This window comes from Cydia splendana, chromosome 6 (genome assembly GCF_910591565.1).
Source record: "Cydia splendana chromosome 6, ilCydSple1.2, whole genome shotgun sequence".
NCBI classification, from domain to species: Eukaryota; Metazoa; Arthropoda; class Insecta; order Lepidoptera; family Tortricidae; genus Cydia; species Cydia splendana.
Genome location: NC_085965.1, coordinates 17,494,103 through 17,515,113, shown reverse-complemented (window position 1 = coordinate 17,515,113; position 21,011 = coordinate 17,494,103). Strand labels below are relative to the sequence as shown.

At 36.2% G+C, this 21,011-nt stretch overlaps 1 protein-coding gene across 1 annotated transcript in view; it reads left to right on the top strand.

Moving 5' to 3' along the window:
- Positions 1-4,504: 4,504 nt before the first annotated feature.
- LOC134791677 (extracellular serine/threonine protein CG31145) overlaps positions 4,505-21,011 on the top strand; it is a 155,630-nt gene continuing 139,123 nt past the window's right edge. The window contains exon 1 of the mRNA XM_063762770.1: positions 4,505-4,756. The gene's annotated coding sequence lies outside the window, so the exon portion shown is untranslated. The remainder of the gene's footprint in view (positions 4,757-21,011) is intronic.

The following is a 21,011-nucleotide window of genomic DNA, read 5'->3' as shown; positions in this document are numbered from 1 at the left end:
CATACAAATAGTGACTTATTTCAAGTATTGTCTTCATACAATTTGTTGTTGGTTAGTATACGTATGGAATAGATGGCGCTTATATCAACGTTAATGTACAGTGTCGACAACATTAGGATAATCATGCGTTCTGGAATAAAATTGTAAGAACGCGTTCTTCATTTGGTTTCCTTTTTTTTAATAATAAATATAGTCTGGCAAACACAACTTGTCAGTCAGTAAGAATCAGGAAAATTATACCCCTCCCTTTTTTTGGATCCAAGTACTGGCGTAATACAAAGACAGTATGATTCTCTCTATCTATGTTTGAAATAAGAGAGTCCTTTTTCCCACTTACTTTCTTTTCTATAGCTTCCTCCCTGCTCTTCTAGGGTTGTCAACAGATAGCCTACCACGATAATCGATATTTCTATAAGTAAGGTTGGTATTCCACCAGTCCAATTTCTTGGTCCAATGTGCATTGCGTCTCGCTCTCTCACTATGCGAAATGTGAGACGCAAATACAGATTGGACAGGTGGAATACCACTCTAAACAAGAGCGATAGTGGTTGATAGTCTGTGCGGAAAGAGAAGAGTCGTGGAATGTATGGGGCCCAATACATTCCACGACTCTTCTCTTTCCGAATAGACTAGCTATAATGAAATTACGATTTCCGTTTTCCGCGGCAGGCGCTCTAATTAATCTGGTCAGTTTGATCATCCCGTCTGGACGGGCCTTTATTCTCATTATCAGTCTCGAGCGAAGCGAAGGCAAATAACCACTTTATCCTAGTTACTATATATTATCTAATATTATATCGATCCTCGCTTCGTTTTGGATACATTGCGTCGTATGTTGTGTAAAATAGATTTTACAGTACATATGGTCCTATTTTCCCGCACTAGTGCGTAAAATACCACTTTTCGTGCGTATGTCAAAAGTTTAAAGAGCCATATGTACTGTAAAACGTTGTACGATACACGTGCGAATAGGAATTTCCTATTTTCCGCACTTGTATTGTAAATAACTATTCTATGAAGAAATACTATACATATTAGCATATTACTATATATAGATGAGACGAATGTACCTGCTGCCAGTACCATTTAAACCATTTTCACTTGAAGATGAGGATCTGAGCAGGGGCTTGATGAAGCGCGTTACTTTAAGGCTGGCGTCCACTAGACTCGCCGAGGCGAATCGAATCGAATCGTAATAATTCGCCTCCTATATTTTCTATGCAACTGCGTCCATTGACGAATAGCCGCGGCGCGCCGATTCGACTCTCCGCCCGTATTGCTCGTCAGGCGAATTTCTGCGGCTACGCGTTTCGACTCGACTCGGCGAGTCTAGTGGACGCCAGCCTTTAGAAGATGTCTGGAGCCCAATTTCAACGAAAAGCAGCACAGTCATTATTTTCTGTAAGTAACACAACTTTTATTATATTAACAGACTTCAAAAAGGAGGAGGTTCTCAATTCGTCGGAATCTTTTTTTTGTATGTTCACCGATTACTCGAAGACGCCTGAAACGATTTAGAAAATTCTCTTTTTGTTTCAAAGGGTAATGCTACACAACAACATGCCAGGTGGTCGCATTCATAATATTAATTAAAAATAGTTTTATACAAATTTTGTAGGTACTTTTTCTTTATACCTATTCTCTATTGAGATTGTATTGGTAAATGTTAGATGTAATGTACCTACGCTCTACATCTACTACATAATAGATACAGTTCTGGCATATCTCGAATACAATACCATTTGGTATTTAATTGAACGTCACTGGCCACTATCGGTGTCAGGTTGTTAGAAACATTAGGTACACTCTTATTTGAGCAGTCGCAGTCGTGTCGAAACCTAAATCTCTAGCTACAGATGTGTAGTGCATACATAATTTGTTTTCCATCGTATTTTCTCGGAAACGTTCGTATTTGTCATGCTAGTTCAGTCAATGTCAGTACTTTTTGTAGGTACCGAGACTGACTGAAATAGCAAGACACATTCGTAAGTTTCTGTGGAAATACCTACGATGGAAAATAATTAGGTTATGAACTACATCTGTATCAAGATTTTTTACAATAAGTAACGAATCCATCTCAAATGCCGCTGCGCTGTTCCTTATAGGAAGTCCTGAATCGCGCTAAAATGATCTTCAAAGGTTCGAAAATTTATTTAGTTAACGAATTGCACGCTAGATGGCTTTGTATAAAGTTTTCTAACCTGAATATCGTTTCTATTGGTTTTTCTAGGAATAATGTCCTATACCTCATATTTTGTAAGTTCCTACTAAATGAGCTTTTGAGATATTTCGTGGAATAATAACCCCAGCATGACTTATACTGGTACAGATTTTTTACCAAGAAAATAAACATTTTGACCGCAGGCATTTAACTTGAACTTGACCGATTAGAAATAAACTCTTAGTTAACACCAATAAAATTTGTTTAATCGTGCGCCGCTGTGGGGTTATCGAACGTTTTATTACAAATAAAAGCATGATCCGCTGCTCGCTGCGTGCTAGTAATTCGAAGTTATTGATATGTTTACATATTTATCAGGCATCTGAGTTTTAATTTATACTAGCTTAGTAAATTGTACCCCCCTTTCCACGCCCTTAAGGGATGAAATGATAATAACTGCCGTCAACTGGGGTGGATAGGGTCAATTTTGAACTTTGAGTGAGATTTTAACGGGATATGTCCCTGATTGTTACAAATGCTACAATAACTTTGATTATATGTTTGAGAATCGATTTATAATACATAGTATATTTCCAAGTAGGTACCAATAGGGAAAAGTGGTTAGGGTTGTCACATATATATCAAGCTGACAGTAAGGGCCGGTACAGATGGAGAAGGGTAGGTACGCAGAGATGCCGTTAACGGGAACTGTTACAAGCGCGTATCAACATTCAAGTATCTCGGTTGCACACACCACCCAGAGAGAAGAAGAAATCGACGTCCGTATCCAGAATGCCCTAAGATGTTCAGCAGCCCTTCACAAAATATTAACACCCAAGCTCATCAGCAGAAGAACCAAAATTAGGGTTTACAAGACCATGAGTCCGATCTTGGTACATGGATACGAAGCGTTGACCCTGAAGGAGGAAAACAAGCTCTTGGTGGCAGAGAGGAAGATCTTTAGATATGATTTAGGCACTACAAGACGAGAAGATGGCTCTTGGAGAGTGCGAAGGAACTTATTAGATGTGTAAGAACTGGTCGGCGAGCCCAACATTATCGGCGAGAGCAAGGCTGCTCGACTTCGCTGACTCGGCCATGTGGAGAGGATGGGAGAGGCCAAGTGAGCTTTATTATCTGGGGATTCTGGGGCGACCAACTGGGAGTCCGGCCGGAAGGCCTAGGTACCGATGCGATGGATCGACGAGGTATAGAAAGACCTGTGCGACATTCAAGCGGCTGAATGGCGTCGGATCGCACAGGATAGGAACGAATGGCGAACTCTAGCGTCGGAGGCCAAGATCCACTTCGGGTCACTGAGTCAGTAAAATAAATAAATAAATATTATAGGACATTCTTACACAGATTGACCAGTCAGTGAAGTAAGTAAGTATGTATTAAGCTGGGAAGTGAAATACCTAACAATTAACTTGCAATACCTTCGTACTTACCTATTTTTTTGGGAAAACCGAGAAGGTAAGTTGTCTATAATTCTTTATCAAAATCATTAAAGTTTCCATCAATTACATTTTTCCTGTAAGAACTAGGCGCAATGTTTCATGGCAATTTTCCATTTCGATTGATTCTATCGCGTGCAAAATTTATCAGATAAGTAAATATTACGAGTAAATATACGTCTACGTTTACGTTAGTTAACCTTATGGGCAGTGCCGTCTTTAACTATGCTGGGGCCCTAGGGCACATAAGAATTTGGGGCCCTTTTGGAAAGTAAAGAAAGCGAATTAAACTAACATTTACTATGATCTTCTATTTTTAGGGTTCAGTACCTCAAAAGGAAAAAACGGAACCTTTATAGGATCACTCGTGCGTCTGTCTGTCTGTCCGTCTGTCACAGGCTTTTTCTCGGAAACTACTGGACCAATTAGGTTGAAATTTGGTACACATATGTAAATTAGTGACCCAAAGATGGACATGTTTTTTTCAATTTTTAAATACATAGGTTCGAAGTTATTTAAGAAAATAGCCATAAAATGACCTTTCCCCCCTTTATCTCCAAAACTACTGGGACTAAAATTTTGAAAAAAATACACAAAATAGTTCTTCACCTATAGAAGACAGGAAAACCTATTAGAAATGTGTAGTCAAGCGTGAGTCGGACTTATGTACGGAACCCTAGAAACGCGAGTCCGACTCGCACTTGACCAGTTTTTTTTATAGGTAATCAAATATAACGTTACTGTCTGTCCTTCGGGGCCCCCTGAGGATGGGGGCCCTGGGCACGGGCCCCGTGTGCCCTTATGGTAAAGACGGTACTGCTTATGGGCGGAACTCCTAAATACAAACGTCAAACTACGGTAACGTAACTACGATCGACAGTCAGTACCCACTCTGAGGCCGGTTGTACCGCACGCGCGCCGGCTCCGCATTCGCGTAAACATTTACGAACATAACAATAACTTTTAGGGAAACATTTCAACAATATTTCAGTTAGACTACACACGTTTTTCATCGCGCGTTATCGCGAGTTAACCGCAAAAAGAAGTTTGATTAATAATTGAAAAATTGGACATTACAGTTCGCGCCGTCATTTGTTTTGATTAGGAAACATCGCGTTTCGCCGGTCATCTATCACAGGTATGCTCTTTCAAATTACCTGTTAAGTTACATCATTACAGGGTGCTGCTTTTGTTCTCTAATAGGCTTTAAATATTGCGCTTTGAAGTGGCAAGACGAGAAGGAAATTATTGCGGTTTGTCACCGCGGTTTTCACATAAAGTTTGCGGGGATTGTAAAAGAAATTTAATTAAGATTGTGAAATAATCCCTCAGCTAGCGAGAATAGTTTTAGTAATAAATATATTTTCCTTGTAGCATTAAGGTTTCAATGATACCAAGCTAAGGTCGGCACCGGCAGGCGATGTTATGAAACCTTTAAAGTCTTTAAACTGTGTTGTTTTATGTCACAATCAGCTCCAACTGGTTGATGGGCCACTAATCTAATTTTTGCACTTGAATCGAAGTTAGTAACAGTTGTGTTACATTATGCAACAGTGCGTACCTACTTATTATATGAACGTTTTCGTGAAAAAAAAAAGCCGGTATTAAACTTTAAATTGCTTGTTTAATCCTTGATTTTTATTGGCGGTACATGATAGAGTCAGTGCGGAAAGAGAGAGTCGTGGAATGTATGGGGCCCAATACTGTTCTCTTTCCGCACAGACTACCTGCTTTATAAAATTTACTATGTACATAAGTACACTAAAAAAGATGACATTATTCTTATTGAATATATTAAAGATGACACATTTTTGTTAGTGTCTTTTAGGGTCCAGTACACAAACGTAACTTTATTACTAAGCCTCCACTGTCCGTTTGTCTGTCTGTCAGTTAGTCTGTCACAGGGCTGTATATCAAAGCTCGTCGTAATAAATAAACAGCTGAAATTTATACACACTTAATAATAATGCCAGGAAATTTCATTGTTTTTGTGTTATCTGTAAATTGTTATTATTATTATGAGCCCACATTGTCCCACTGCTGGGCAACGGATTCACTCCTAGGTATTCCGCCACGTATCCCTATCCCCTGAAGTCTCCCACTAGTCCCTGTAAAAGGCGTCAAGCTCGTCCGGCCATCTGTACCTAAATATAATAGTTAAAGATACACCTCAAACTCGATATGATAATCAAGCCGCCAGCCGATGTGATACATATACTGCCTCGGACTTAAAAACATCGAGTAATGCTACGCAACCCTCGGGCCGTGAGTTCGACTCGCATTTGGTCGGTTTTATTTTGTTTTCTGTATACCGTGACTTTGGGTTGGTTACCTACTCGTAATTTACTTCAAATAATTTCTCGTAATTTACTTTTTTTTTTATAATATACGTCACATCATAATCAAACGTTGGATGTCCGATTAGATAAAGGCTTGCACGCTATATAAACTGCGCTGCGAGCCAAATTACCTTTTTTCCAAATTCCTTGTTTAGCAATTTGTGGTTATCATACAAAGCAATTAATAATTATTTAAGTCATAATTAATTGTTAAGGCCACTCTGTCAATTAAAGTATAAAATATAAAATTAATCTTTTGATTAGTTAATAATTAGGTATGTTCTGACAATAGGTAATTGCTTGTTGCTTGCTACAAACGTTGTTATTCGAATAATGTAGGTACTAGGTACCTATCTAGAGTCTGTTCTGAAAGAGAAGAGTCGGAGTTCGGAGAGAGAATGTATTGGGCCCCATACATTCCACGACTCTTCTCTTTCCGCACAGACTCTATAGTGATGTTGTTAGGGTTCCGTACCAAAAAAGGTAAATAAGAACCCTTTATGGTGCTACAATGTCCGTCCGTCAGTCTGTAACAATCTGTCACATTGCTAAATATCTCGAGAACTACTTATATGTATTAACCTACGCTAACGATTTGATATTTGGAATACATATGAACAAAGTCAACCCAGATTCATTGAAAGTATTTTTTTGCTTCTGATAAATTTAAAATGCCTAATTTAAAATTCCGTTAGTCACGTCCTCAAGTTTTCATTAAATGTATAAATAAGAACTTCTATCTAAAAAAAAACAACAAATGTCATAATCCTAATCCTTTAGCTGTCAGTGTTAAGGATAAAAGAATATGGAGTCAAAATAGATCGTTTAATTAAACTGTACGTGAATTATAATTAGTTTACCTAAATGCTGTACCTACTTATTTATATCCCAGCTACCCGTTAGGCGGGTTCTCTGTTCGAAGGCGCTTTTCGCTACATACGGTTTTTCCGTGTTATCCGCTACACTCGTAACGCGTAGCTCCCGCTGGCACTGAATATGTTAAGGTTTTTATCTATGGGAAAATAAGTAATACTTGCCTGAAAATAAGTTTATTCATTTAATTTTCAGAACTTATACTTACATCAATCAGTCAATAACTTTCAAAATATTAAATCATGTTTGTAACCGGGTCTATCGCGAGCGAATTTATTTTGTTACCTTTATTTACCGACGTTTCGACACAGGTTTCAATGGTCGTGGTCGCGGCTAACTGAAGTCACAGCAAATTAATTATATATAATTTAAATATATTTCCTTGACTTGTGTTAAGAGCCAACGGGAGTGGTCATTTCTCCATACAAACGTACTCCTCGTTTTCCTCCGTGGTTTTTGAAGCTAGAGCAATGATTTTTTCAACACAGATTAATATTGTCAATATCTGTGTCGGACCGTTTTGCTTTTTTTGATATTTTTGTTTTTTAAGGCGCTAGAGCCCTTCAAAAATGGCCAAAATGGCCTAATTGACTATGCCGCAATGAGAGGCGTGGCATTCAAAACTGATATCAATTAGCCAAAAAAGCAAAACGGTCCGATACAGATAATTTCATAATCATTTAGATTTCCAAATTTGGTTAGGATTGGTTAAGTTTTGGAGGAGGAAACAGAGGAGTACGAAACCTCTATTTTTGAGATTTTTACGCATGATTTTTCGCCTTGTCCTTATCGCACTACTTTTAGGTGCCGCTTCCGTTAGCGAGACGGGTATATTTACCCGTATTTACCTAAAATATTTAAAACTCAGCTCCTGTTTCGTCTTAACCTACTTTGTGTTCTGATTTAAGTAGGTACATATTAGAAATGTAATAAGTACACCTTACATTTTAATATGAAATAGGTAATATTGTTTAAAATATATTAGATAGATCTTTATATACATCTGCAGACCTATATTTGTTTGAATATTTCATATATTTAGGTATAGCAGAGAGAGACTAGCGGAAAAGTTGTTCCGTGTGCCAATACAACTGTACAATGGTCATGCATGACGAAATTTAAAATATTATTCGTATTTAATTTAAATGACCATTACCAGAGAGGTCACAGGATATAATGCATGAATCTCACTAATGACAAAGTTAGGTTAGTTAAAATATGAACAATTACTATTGAAATTGTTTAGTTAGGTTTAGTTTTAGTTATTATATTTTATTTATAAGGTACTTAAATAAGTTTGTAATTACTGATGGACTTGTAAATGTTTTTTTCATATAACTTTTATAAATTTTTAATTACACCAATTATTTTATATTACTGTCATGTTAGGCAATTATAAAAATATCGACATCTCTACATTGAGCCTATGAAGGCCACTAAAAAACAGCCAACCTTTAATTTAAGTTTTCTGCTATCCACGTCCTGTTATTAAAAGTCTGATGTTAAATATTTATATCAGTCTTTTAGTCGGTCAACAAAAACTTTATCCCTGACCTATTATTTTTTTAAACCAGCACATTCACCTTTTACCTCTATAAGAGGATAAGATCCAAAAATATATTTTATTAATATTGTCGTAAAGTCGTTTTGAGTAAGTATTTCCACTCGCGACAGCAATGCAGTGGACTACAGAAAATGCGTATTTTTTTTCTAATACTTTCTAAGGCTTCTATTAGGAAGATCAATAACTTTCGAAACTATTTTTTAATCTCCACGTGTATGTAGTTTATCGATTTAAGTTGAGCTATTAAGACTAATTTATAGAAGAAAACAATATTAAATTCATGCCTTTTCAGTTTTAAGACAATATGTGTTTCCGCTGACCATACGTCAGTTAATCGTTAAATGAAAGTGGTACCAAGACTATTGACTGCATAAACTCTTAAAGGCCTTGAAATGAGTTCGGATGTCCGAAGAAGTGAAACGCATCGGAGTCACTTTCTGCTGCACTGCCGTTAAATGGTAAAACGCTGCAACTCAAGTTACAGCGTTTTAAGTTGCCTTGGATCAAATGATTCCTTTTATGTTCTTCTATCATCCCCTTTTTTCAGATTTTTGATATCTCTTTTAATTAAGTCTGTAGAAAACTGTCAAAACGCGGCAACTATAGTCTAAGCATACCAAAACATTGTAACAAGAGTTAACGCGTGTTTATTTCGGTGTCGTGTTAATACATCATAACATAGAGTAAAGCAGAACGCTGTAAGTGTTACCTGCAGCGTTCTGCTTGCATTATAATATTGTTAAATTAAGAGCATAGAATACGCCAAAACGCGGCAAGAGACTGAAAAAAATGATAGTAATACCGTTTATCTAAATTGAAAGTAAAAAAATCCAATTACCTAATTAATTTAATTTCTTTAAATTACAAATCCATTTTAAGAATTACACTTACAATGTTTTCTTTTTTCAATGAATCACTTTATGAGTTATAATCTAAAGGCCAAAACGCTGCAACTAGGAAATAATTGTGGCAAAATGATGTAACTATGGAGTTACAGCGTTTTGCTAAGAAATTCTCTTAGTTATTTTTTATTGGATCTTATTGGCAAAACACTTTATGGCTAATATTTAAATAAATACACTAATTTATAAAATTTTCATTAGTCGGCTATATAAAATGCACTCTTAGGTATATATTGTCAAAATTTCCACCTTATAAGTTTATAAAAAATAGGTGTTTCAACGGCCGGAATGTTTAAACCTTTAAATGTGTTTTTCTCAAAACTGCGTTTTTTGACTTGCAGCGTTCTATCATTTGACGGCAGTGCTTCCCACGACGCGGAGGTCTACTTATTCCCACTATGTGACCCTTTGTCCAATTCGTTACAAATTTGATCAGTTAAGATCTTTCACACTATTTTACTTATAATGTAAGTAATGTTGTAAGTTTATACAAAATAATTTAACATTATTCAAACATTGTTCTACTTTAGTAATAATTGTGAGATTTTAGTGTGCATTCGATGTTTCTAAAATTTTCTCACTGCTTACATATTTGAAGTGTAAATTATAATAAACATACACCGAGTTTTATGACATAATTCAGCTAATATTTAGTTGGTAACTATTACATGTATGACAGTGACGCGGCAAACAAGTTAAGGTGGTGCTAATATGAGCCAAACCTTTCATATATGGCATTATTATGCTACATTCGTTAGTTGTTACCTACAAACTAGATTTATACATGGTATATGGTATCCGCGAGAAAAACTTGACTGCTACTTTTTGCTTCACAGTCGGATGCGTTCCAACCGCATTGTAATCAGTAATTAATTAGTCTACCGTCAAAGGTGATTGGTGCATAATGTCCTGTCAAACGTCTTCTGTGAGTTATTCTCTGTAACGTGTGAGAAATATTCACGCAAAGGCGTCGAGGTGCTTAGTAGAGAGCAAGGTCAAACCTAAGCTAACTGGGTGACCGTTTACGGCGTTTACGCTAATGTTGGGCTTACATGAGCCTAATATCGCCACTTTCAACTATGTGTGTAACAATGTGCCTACACTGCCTATTTTGGTGAAAATGAAATGCAAGGAGATATAAGCCGATCCTGTTAACAAAGCGACAGGGATCTGACCCCGACAAGTCTACATTAGGTGCTATAAGCCTGGAGAGGGCGTTAGATTCATTTAACTGAGTTCTTATAAACGCATTCTACAAGGAGTACTCTGAAAAGGAGTAGTCTGAAAGTCCCTGTTAAGCCAATATGAAAAACATCCCATTATCTTGAAGCCACCTGTGAAGTCGGTTTTTTTTGAGTTAGCTCTTTTTAGTGTTCCGTGCAAAACTTTGTTCACGGAACACTTATGGGGTCACTTCGGTCTTGCAAATCAGTTAAATGCTTTTTTTCTCAGAGACCGTTTGACGTAGATACCTAAAATTTGGAGTAGTTATAGAAATTACCACCACTAAATAAGTCAAAAATGCTTATTTCTTATTTTAGGGGGAAATTTAGGGGGTTGAGAGGGGTAAGCTGTTCTTTTTATTATTTTAAATCTATTTTCTTTAGGGCTTTAAGCTACTTTATATATCCAATTTTGGCCTATTCTAAGTCATCTTTAACTAGGCAGCAGAATACTGTGGATAAGCGGCTTTAGAGTAGAACCGGTGCCATGCCATACGCTTACCGTAAATTGATTTTAACGCGCGCACCGCATACGCGTTTTTTTTAATAAGAAATGTTGTTGCTATCGCCGTTTGTGATCGTGCTTCAATGATTCATTATTTCTCCGTTGTGATTGAATTAAAACGAACTGGGCAGCACACGCTGTTATATAATCAATGCGCGGTTCAAAGTACAAGAGTTTTCGGACATTTCAAAACGTGCAGTGGTTTGTTCCTAGAGTCCGTGTTTAAAACTATGAAAAAGTAGCCGCATCATTTAAAATTATCTTGAAATTAAATATTAACAATTGTACAAGTAAGAAAACAAGTATGTGTTTCTAAAGGGTGACTCATCATAATTTGTAGGTACAATATGTTCATAATAACTAATTACTAGGTAACCTACCTACCTACTTATAACATCCTGGAGACAAAATTTAATTGGCAACTAGAAGTTTCGTCATATCTTTGAGTAGGTGTCCATGTGGGCAAGGCAAAGTGGGTACAATGCCTGAATTGCTTAAAAAAGATTTTTTTTATGTTGGCATGTTAAACATTACCAAATATGTATCAGTTTGCTTCGTAACTACACATAGCTTTGTCTACCAGAGGTTAGGTACCAACCTTGCGTCAGGCCCCCCTTGGTGCGAATAAATATGTATGCCCCTCTTTATCAGCAAGGAATTTTCCACGGCCCTTTTGCCATATCGCTACTGGTTTCTCTAGCCTACAGGATAGGATCTTGCCATAATAAACCAAGACCAAATTTAAGAGTTTATTGTAACTTAGACTATGCTTGGCTAAAACCTCTCAGTTGCCGCTTCATCTCACATCTTCCGTCGGCACATTAATGCAAGCTGCTTACAATGGCTCCTCGACCATACTTTAAACACGGCGGTGTTTACAAATTGTTACATTACAAGCAATTTCACAATTGTTCGCACCGATTTGTTTGTTCTAATTATTCGGATTTTTCCTTTGTTTCTTGGGCTGTTATCGCATTTCTTTGCATGAACTTTTTAGTCCGAATTTTTAGTGTGTAAAAACATACATTTACAAAACAGTTTGTTTAGTATTTATTTATTTAAAACCATGTAACATATTGACGCGACTCTATTATAATACAGCTCTACCCAATAATAATTATACACGGAACCTTATTCTAATGTGATATTCTTATTCTAATGTATTATTATTATAAAACAGTCAAGTTCGAAGCTGATTGATTCTCCGGGAGTGACGGTGTATTAACGCCGAATTTTTTATACCTACTGTTTTATTAACCGCTTTTTTTAATTCTTTAAAAACACACCAAGTTCGAGGTTTACGAGTACAGGTTTTTGCGATAAAGAGATACGAGTATAACAAATAACAAGTAAAAAACTTTTCGGGTATTTTGCCTTCTTATTTAGAATTTAATTATATTTGGGTCGGCAATATAAATATACATACATACACTCTGTGAAAATATTAACTGTCTCGCTGTTAGACTGTCGGACAGCGAATGCATAGTAGGTTTCCGTTACTTTTCGGTTCTTTCTTCTTCTTTGTCGTCACACTCTTGTCAGTGGTCGTGGTCGTCATATCAGGGCCGGTGGCAAGCTTCACAATCCAGGCCAACTGTAGCCCTTCTTGTACATTCATGGAGAGGTTCATTGAATGCACTTTTGACTAGGTCTGACCAACGCATTGGTGACCTACCGCGCCTTGTGCCTTCGACTTTTCCCTGTCGTTCGACAGATGTATCATCTCGACATGTAATATGTCCAAAGAAAGTGAGAATACTTTTCGGTTATGGGACCCTAAAAGCAAAGTCTAATTAATCCAAACTTAATTATTTTACTGCTTGCGCCCTAATTTTTATGTCCGCACTACGTGGCATTATACGTATCGTATTTCAACAAGTTACTTACACATTTATTCCATTTTCTAAACTGTAATTAGTGTAAAGTGTGTCAAGGTAATTATAGTATGGATGATCTATTATTATTTTAGTCCATTACACAGTGTAAGCTTATGTAAAGTAACGATTAAAAACGTATCACACTCAGAAATGGAACTCAATACATATAATAATAAGTATAATAACCAATATATTAACTTCCTGTTACCACTCAAGTTAATACATATGGATTTAGCAATTAATACCATTGTATGTAGTTTGAACTATTCAATAAATTAAATAACCATACCATAATTTATTGTATGGACACATAATCATTGTGTCCATATAATAAAGGAAATAGAACCTATGTATTGTATTTACATGTTACCTACCTAATGTATGATTTTCATAATGCACATAATCAATCACTGAATAACGTTACACTCAAAAGTAAATTAAATATAATGGATCACTACGAGTAGGTATGTACAGACATGATGTATGATGATGATGATGTAGGCATGTTCATAATAACATTAATAACTCTAAATTTAAAATCGATTGTAGTCAGATAGGCATGAGGCTTTGGACTACTAAATTCTCGTCAACGTCATCATGCCTTATTTGCTCTAGAAAATGTACGGTCTGAGAAAATAAAGTAGGATATTAATTTAATTACTCGTAGTTATCTTTGTTTAGTATCTGAGTTTGAATTTATGTACCGAAATCACCAATTAAGAGTCATATGACTTGGACCATATATTATGTTCACTTCAACTTACACATAAAATGTTCAGAGCACGCTACAAATATTAAGCGGCTTTTAATATTGATGTCATGTCAACCGACATTATACCTACTGTAGAGTAGGAAATTGATGTACCCGCTATCCTCAATTTGCAGGTCTAGTATATTTCGGGGCGCTGCGCTCGTAATTATAACTTCCGCAGTGTAATTGTGCAAAAATATTTGTTTAAATGACAGTGATATGGCGGTTGTTAATCATTTGAAAAACATCGTAGTAACAAAGTTCTTAGCTTTTTTGTATATCACATATCTAGGTATCACAGGTAAAATGACAATTTGATTAGGTAGTACCCAATTTACATACTTACTAACCAACACCTGTCCAATTTGATTGTCATATTAATACAAAACCAGATATATTGGGCAGTTGATCTGTAATTTTAGTATGTTTAATATAAACGAGATAAAGTAGCAAATGGGACTTGTTTTCGTTTAAAAAACTTACGTTTAGTGATGTCAGATAATTCAAGGGTAGTTGCAATGTCATGTAAGACGTCCCTAATAGTAGCTTGTAACGGGTAACTTCGAAAGCGGGATAATTTTGAAAATTGTTAATATCTCTAAACCACGCAACCAGCAGATCGCCTCAGATGTCACATTGGTAGTCCGAGTTGCCTTTATAATGTCGCTTTGAGTAGACTAGTAGGTAGTTCTTAAACTGTGATGAGTTTGTCATAACGTTTTCGATGTCATCCTCATCTTATGACTCATGAGCTGTCAAAAACAATCTGTTAGTGTGTCCCTGACTCACAAGTAGGAATTAAAAAAAAAAGTACCTTTGGGTACCTATATTATATTGCGGTTGCTGTGGTCAGACGATGTGGTTGTCGTATTTGTCAGGCATCGTCGCTTTCTCGGAGACGCTCATACCATTACAGTAGTAGGTTTGAACGCGGAAGTAAGTGACACTTCTGCCTTGGTGAGCTGATGTGACCACATTCTCACGGCAAAATACGGACACGAGCATATCGATGGAAACTTATTAATCGTGGCCATATTGTGATTATCTAGTTTGGTATCTATTTATTAACTTTGATTCCTTAGAATAATTCAGAAAAAAGTTGTATTTAAAACAAAAATTATTAATAAGTTATTTCAGCTTTTTCCATGTTTATTTCGGAATACCTAATTTGTACTTAGTAAATATTTTTTAAATCCAAATTAAATCGATTATGATTAAAAATATAGTTATTTAATACCAAAACATTGCAGTAAAATAATATCTGGTAAAAAATGGGCGTATAAACGTGAAACATCAGTAAGTAACTTAGTCACTCAACCTTCAGACTGGTCCGGTTAGCTTTACTTCCGTGCCGGGCTTTAGAATCACGAAACAAATTCCTTCTGTTTAACCAACAGGTGCTTAAAAATTATCTTGACCTATGAACCTATCAAAACTTAATTATCAGTTTATTGTTACAGGTATATTCTTTGTTTGTTTTTTGCCATCTTTGTAAATATCTTCGTTTCCCGGTCCGATTATTTTTATTAGTCTTCTAACATCGCACACCTATAAGGGATCATATTTTTCTGTTTATAATCGTTCTGATAGCCCGATTTTCATCGATATTGTGAAACTTATTACACAGTTTTTCTAATATACAGACTAACTACAGATACTACTAAAACTGTTATACTAAGATAAATTATTTAGTTCGAATAAGACTTTGAACAAGGTATTTGTTTTAGTAATTTGACGCGATGACGATATTTAGCCAATTTTAAATATTAATGTATGTACGAGTATGTATACTCGTATGGTATTGACATTGAATATAAATATCTTTTTAATAGGTGCATTATAACCTTGAATCCAAGTTGTGCAATTGTATTTCACGAATTAATTAAGAATAAGATGAGGCAATGCATTCAAATGAAACAAAGTCCATATATTTAATTCGCGATGCGGCACCACTGTACCGCCAGACAAGTCATGCATACGATATCGTGCGATGCAAAATTTAGACATCTAGAGAAAGTGATGGATTCATTGACGCCAACCCATTTAAATGAAGTGCTAAGGCAAAATTGGAGAAATTAAACAGCTTTTACATGTTTTAGAGGGGTCAGGGTTAAAGTACAAAACAATTGCCTAGCTCAGTAGAATACTTACCAGGCATACCAGCAGAGCACGCGTTCACTTTTACTTTGAATGCTATTTAAAGGTTGTTATAGTGCAGACGCATTGTCGTGTTTTTGTGGCATTTATTTCAACTTTTAGAAAATGCCTTGAGTATACTGGGGATAACCTAATGGGGCATTATGGACATGGGGTATTCATTCATCACTTTCTGGAAAAGTTTTTGCGAGTCGCATCCAACAATATTTAGGTACGATTACAATCTAATCTTAATTCCAAAGCATTCGCGTCAAAGAGTAGAGCCCTACGTATTTGTATAGCTATCTAAACCCAGTGAGTCGGCTTTTTGTGGCTAAGAAAGAAGTCTAATCAACTTATTTAATATTGATGTCTAGGTAACTACCGAGACACTGAACTAAAGTGTTCAATGTTTATTTTTGTGTCATAGCGACCTCTATTAATAATTAACTATAAATTAACCACTTTTATATTCACGTTCACTTGCCACAATGTCGCCCGGTAAAGAGTAATTGCTGCTGTGAATTGAACTCAAGGATTACTTTAATATTTTATGAAGCGGTCTATCATAAGGCAGAATGTTTGTCTAATATAATAGTACGTCAAACATTGTCTGTAGAAAGTAAATGGGCTCTCTCGATTATCACGGTAAGTGCCAATCTAAAATTTCTTGATTGCCGCGAAGCTCTGTAATTTTCGTAGGACGTCCGTTGCGTTTGGTGTTGAGATTAAGATCTAGTCGGTTTATAAAACTGCAGATTTGAAGTCATACTTCTTTAAATATCTTTATAGTACCATGAATAAAATTTTAAGTAGGTAAACCAAGGTTGGAAGGAATCTCATTGATAAATACTTCTATGTATTATAAGAATACACTTATGTACGTGTTTGAATAATTGGCATAGATGCAGGTACTTCTGCACAGTGCTTATCTTTATCATTATTATCATCCACGATAGTCCAGAGTCCACTACGTCTAATTTTTGCTGTATAACGCTTTTAGTTTAGAAACTAATCGTATAGAATCCCTAATCGTAATTAATGAATGCTGGCCTATTTACAAGGGAATACAGTGAATATTTACTTTTCTAAATCGCCAGCAAACGTGCTTGTCACGTGTCGAGGCCTAAGCCTCGATGAATGGGTTCCATTCAAATAGTTATTTTTTATTTATAATATCTTGTAGTTCGCATTAGAGTCACTCGTGCGCAACGTATCTGCGGCAGCAATGCCTCTATAGAGAGATTTGTGTATCATTTTTTTCACTTTAAATTATTGTATTAACTCTACGCAATCTACGCATGATTAGTACTCTATCCGATATGCTTGCTTTTATGTTTTTCCGGTTTTCAGGCAGTATATTTTCCCGACTGATATCTTAGAATTTGGTATTTGCCATAACATGTATTTGACATTATTTAAGGTATTTGACATTGTTTAAACACCCTGCTTTTAAAAATCGTCTACCTTGGGTTTTGGCTGTGTTCGCGACTGTGACGTTCGCCTTGAGGCTATGCCTAATACATTTGCTTATTCCTCACTCTTGTGACAGTAGACTGATGTTAATATTATATGTAGGTAGTATAAAAAAAATGGCTCACGAAACACGTCATCGTTTTTAGCCCCCCACTCACGCTGTACAGTCAGAAGCAGAAGTAACTAAGTGGGATCGATGTTCAAAGTGATTTGCACATGCTGTTAATCTCTTAACTTAACAATAAAGTTGTACTTATTCAGATAATTTAGAACATTCATCCGGCTAGCTACATGTACTTCTGTCTGTATATAATTATACTTTTCCCACCTGTAAGTAAGAAATTATATAAATAAGGATCATTGTGTTTATTATATCTGCACGAGCCGCAGGGCACACTTAGGATAACCCTTATAATTACTTACTTAAGTAAGGATAATCCTTATAATTACTTACTTACAGGTGGGAAAAGTATAAGTAAGTAATTATAAGGATTATCCTAAGTGTGCCCTGCGGCTCGTGCAGGTATAATAAACACAATGAACACGGAATTGCTTTTAATAGGCACCAATCCGATTAGCGCGATCAATAACTTGGTAATAGGCGTTATTACTACAATCTATTCTGTGGTAATAGGCTACTAGAGCTTAAAATATCTATCACAATTTCACTGTTATCACGCCGCAGTTGTTACCCAATGCCGTAAAATAGATAAAAACGAAAGTGAACATTACATTTACTGTGGTCAGATTTAGCACAACTTTTGTGGTCACGGTCAAATGGGCTTTGGCATTGCATAAAATAATAGAAGATGGTGTGTTGTCTATGTATTAAATAATCCATAGACAGGTGACAATAAGAATGTATATTTTATGCGCTACATCGCGTGCGCGCCGCGATTACGTCTTATTGTGAGTGCGTTTATATAACGGCGGTAGTCTTTAGTGTCTTTTCCGTGAATCAATTTATCACGGCTGCTTAGAATACGCTCTCAGCTAATGATTTATGGTTTAAACAGTAGACAATCATTTTTTTTTAATTTTATTGGCCTAAGTATGAAATTCTTAACGCACGTTTTGCTAACGATCGATATTAACAGCGTCTTGCTTGACAACCTTTGTGCAGCATATTACATATACTAGTATCACGTATAATATTTTGTATAAAATATCAATTCTGCACAGAAGTTATTGAGAAGCTAAGGCTGAGTAGCTATTTGGTATTAATAGCTCCTTGAACGTGAGGTATTGCAGAACTTTTTTTAAAAGCAATTCTTGAAAATGTATCTGATCTGATCTCTACAAGTTGTTTCATAACCACGGTAATGTCATTTGCTTTTCCCAGGCGATTAGTTTCTAATAAAACCATTTAGCAGAACATTCGTTAACGAGGCTTATTGCAATCGTATTTTAGTTTTAGATGACTTTTTACTTGTCATGGTATTCCAATTTAATTGGCTACCTAATTAATCAAGTACTTAATGTGAAGTCACTAAATGTATTTTTATATCGAAGGTCACTCATAAGTATTCATTATATAGGTACTTATTGCTAATAGATAAAACTCTTCCCACTGACTGGTTTTCGCGTAGGTACAAGTCAAGTGTTTTAAATAGTTTGTTTTAATCACAGTTTTAGAGTGGTTTTAGAATAGAATAGAATAGAAAATATTTATTTGGCGTATAAAACATACATAAGTTACAACATCAAGTTAAATAAAGAAACATAGACCAAATAGGATGCCGCTCAGCATAAGCAGTGTCTGTAAGACACGGCGCTGGTTTTCAGGGCACCCAAACCATAATATATGGCATTTCGTGAAATCATCAACAACGAACGTTCTAATTCTGCTATATATGACATGGAATGAAGCATTTGCAATTAGCACAGCAGCAGTTCTACCGGTCACGTTGAAATGGTATACCTATGTATTTTTTTCTTTTGGTTTTATCTTTAAATTGTATACCGTGGCTACTTTTACGAAGCGTACCGTTAGTAGATTCCAAAGAGTCGAAGGGCTTATGTCCAATTTACAGGTGGAAAATATTTTTCACCACACCAACTGGTAAAAGCTCTCTTGATTGTTCAAAAACTGATAGCAAAGTTGCGTTTTATTCACATGTGAGGCAAAGTAATCAAATGCAAATTTTGAGTTGTTTTCTTATCTTTGCTGCTAAAATTGACTTTTAAATGATGATTTTGAATGATAATTATTTAATAACATTCATTTGGATTGGATTTGGAAAAAAATTGTGTTTCAGTCGGGGGCAATTTTGTAAAACAAATAACTATTACTATAAAAGAACACAAGTTTTACGAGGACCTATTAACAAAGTGAGTTTCCGCTTCAGACAGTCGTTGAAATAATCAAAGATAGTGACAAAAAAAACCAAAATAAACCTATCGCAGAAACAATCGAGTGTGGTCGCAGTTACTGTCAGTTTATGACGTCAGTTATTGGAGACAACCGCGGCATGACCGCAAGGTTGATTCATGTCCTATATATACATGTGTGTTCGTATACTCCGTATACAATATTATATAGAGTCATACAGACGTTTTTTTTTTTTATGTATGTTCATCGATTACTCCGAGACCCGTGGGCCGATTTGAGTAATTCTTTTTTTGTTCGAAAGGAGGTACTTCCAAGGTAGTCCCACATTAATCTGGTGCTGTTCTGATGATGGGATCCATGAGGAATTGAGGGAACTCCTCAATTTTTAAATGCACATGTAGGGTGATTTGGGCGTTTTCTTAAGCAACTCGAGCATTTTCTCTCGAAAACCACCAATTTGATGAAGTGGACCTGATGATGATGATTGTTTTGATGATAATCATGACGATTTCTTAAAATGTACGACGTTCAGCGATTATTCCGAGACCCGTGGTCCGATTTGAGCAATTCTTTTTTTGTTTGAAGGGAACTGCCTTCAAGAGCGTCCCACATTAATCTGGTGCTGTTCTGATGATGGGATCCGTGAAGAATTGAGGGAACTCCTCAATTTTTAAAGGCACATGTATGGTGATTTGGGTATTGTCTTAAGCAAATCAAGCATTTCCTCTTAAAAACCACTAATTTGATGGAGTGGACCTGATGATGATGATTGTTGATGATAAATCATGATGATTTTATAAGTGTAGATTACTCCGGAACCCGTGGTCCGATTTGAGTAATTATTTTTTTGTTTGAACGAAGTTACCTCCAAGGTGTTCCCATAATATTGTTGGTTATAATCTGGTGACGGAATTCATAAGGAAATGAGGGAACTCCTCAATTTTTAAAGGTACGACTATGGCGACATCGTTGTTTTTTATAGTAACTCAAACATTTCCTCCCGTTAATAACCCATTTGATGAAGTACAACTGTAGCCTTACCACGAGTTTGACACTACATCTTCGCTATCGTCTTTGTAACTTACTTTCTATACATCTTGCTCGCACTAATAGGATGCCAGTACGAGCGAGACGCATAGAAAGTAAGTTACGCACACGCTAGCGAATATGTCAGTGTTAGACTTATGGTAAGGCTACTGAGGAGTCGGGAAATGGCGGTTGAAGGGTTGGTGGTTCAGGCTTCAGGGTCGAGGGGTTCCGTGATCAGGGGTTGATGTGCTGTGACATTGAGTGATCTGGGGGTTGAGGGATTGGGTCAGTGGCGGGGCGGAGGATGGATTTTGTGTTTGTGCACTGTAGTGACAGGAATGATTACGAATTTAGTGATACGCATCATTATTATTTTCATTCATGCG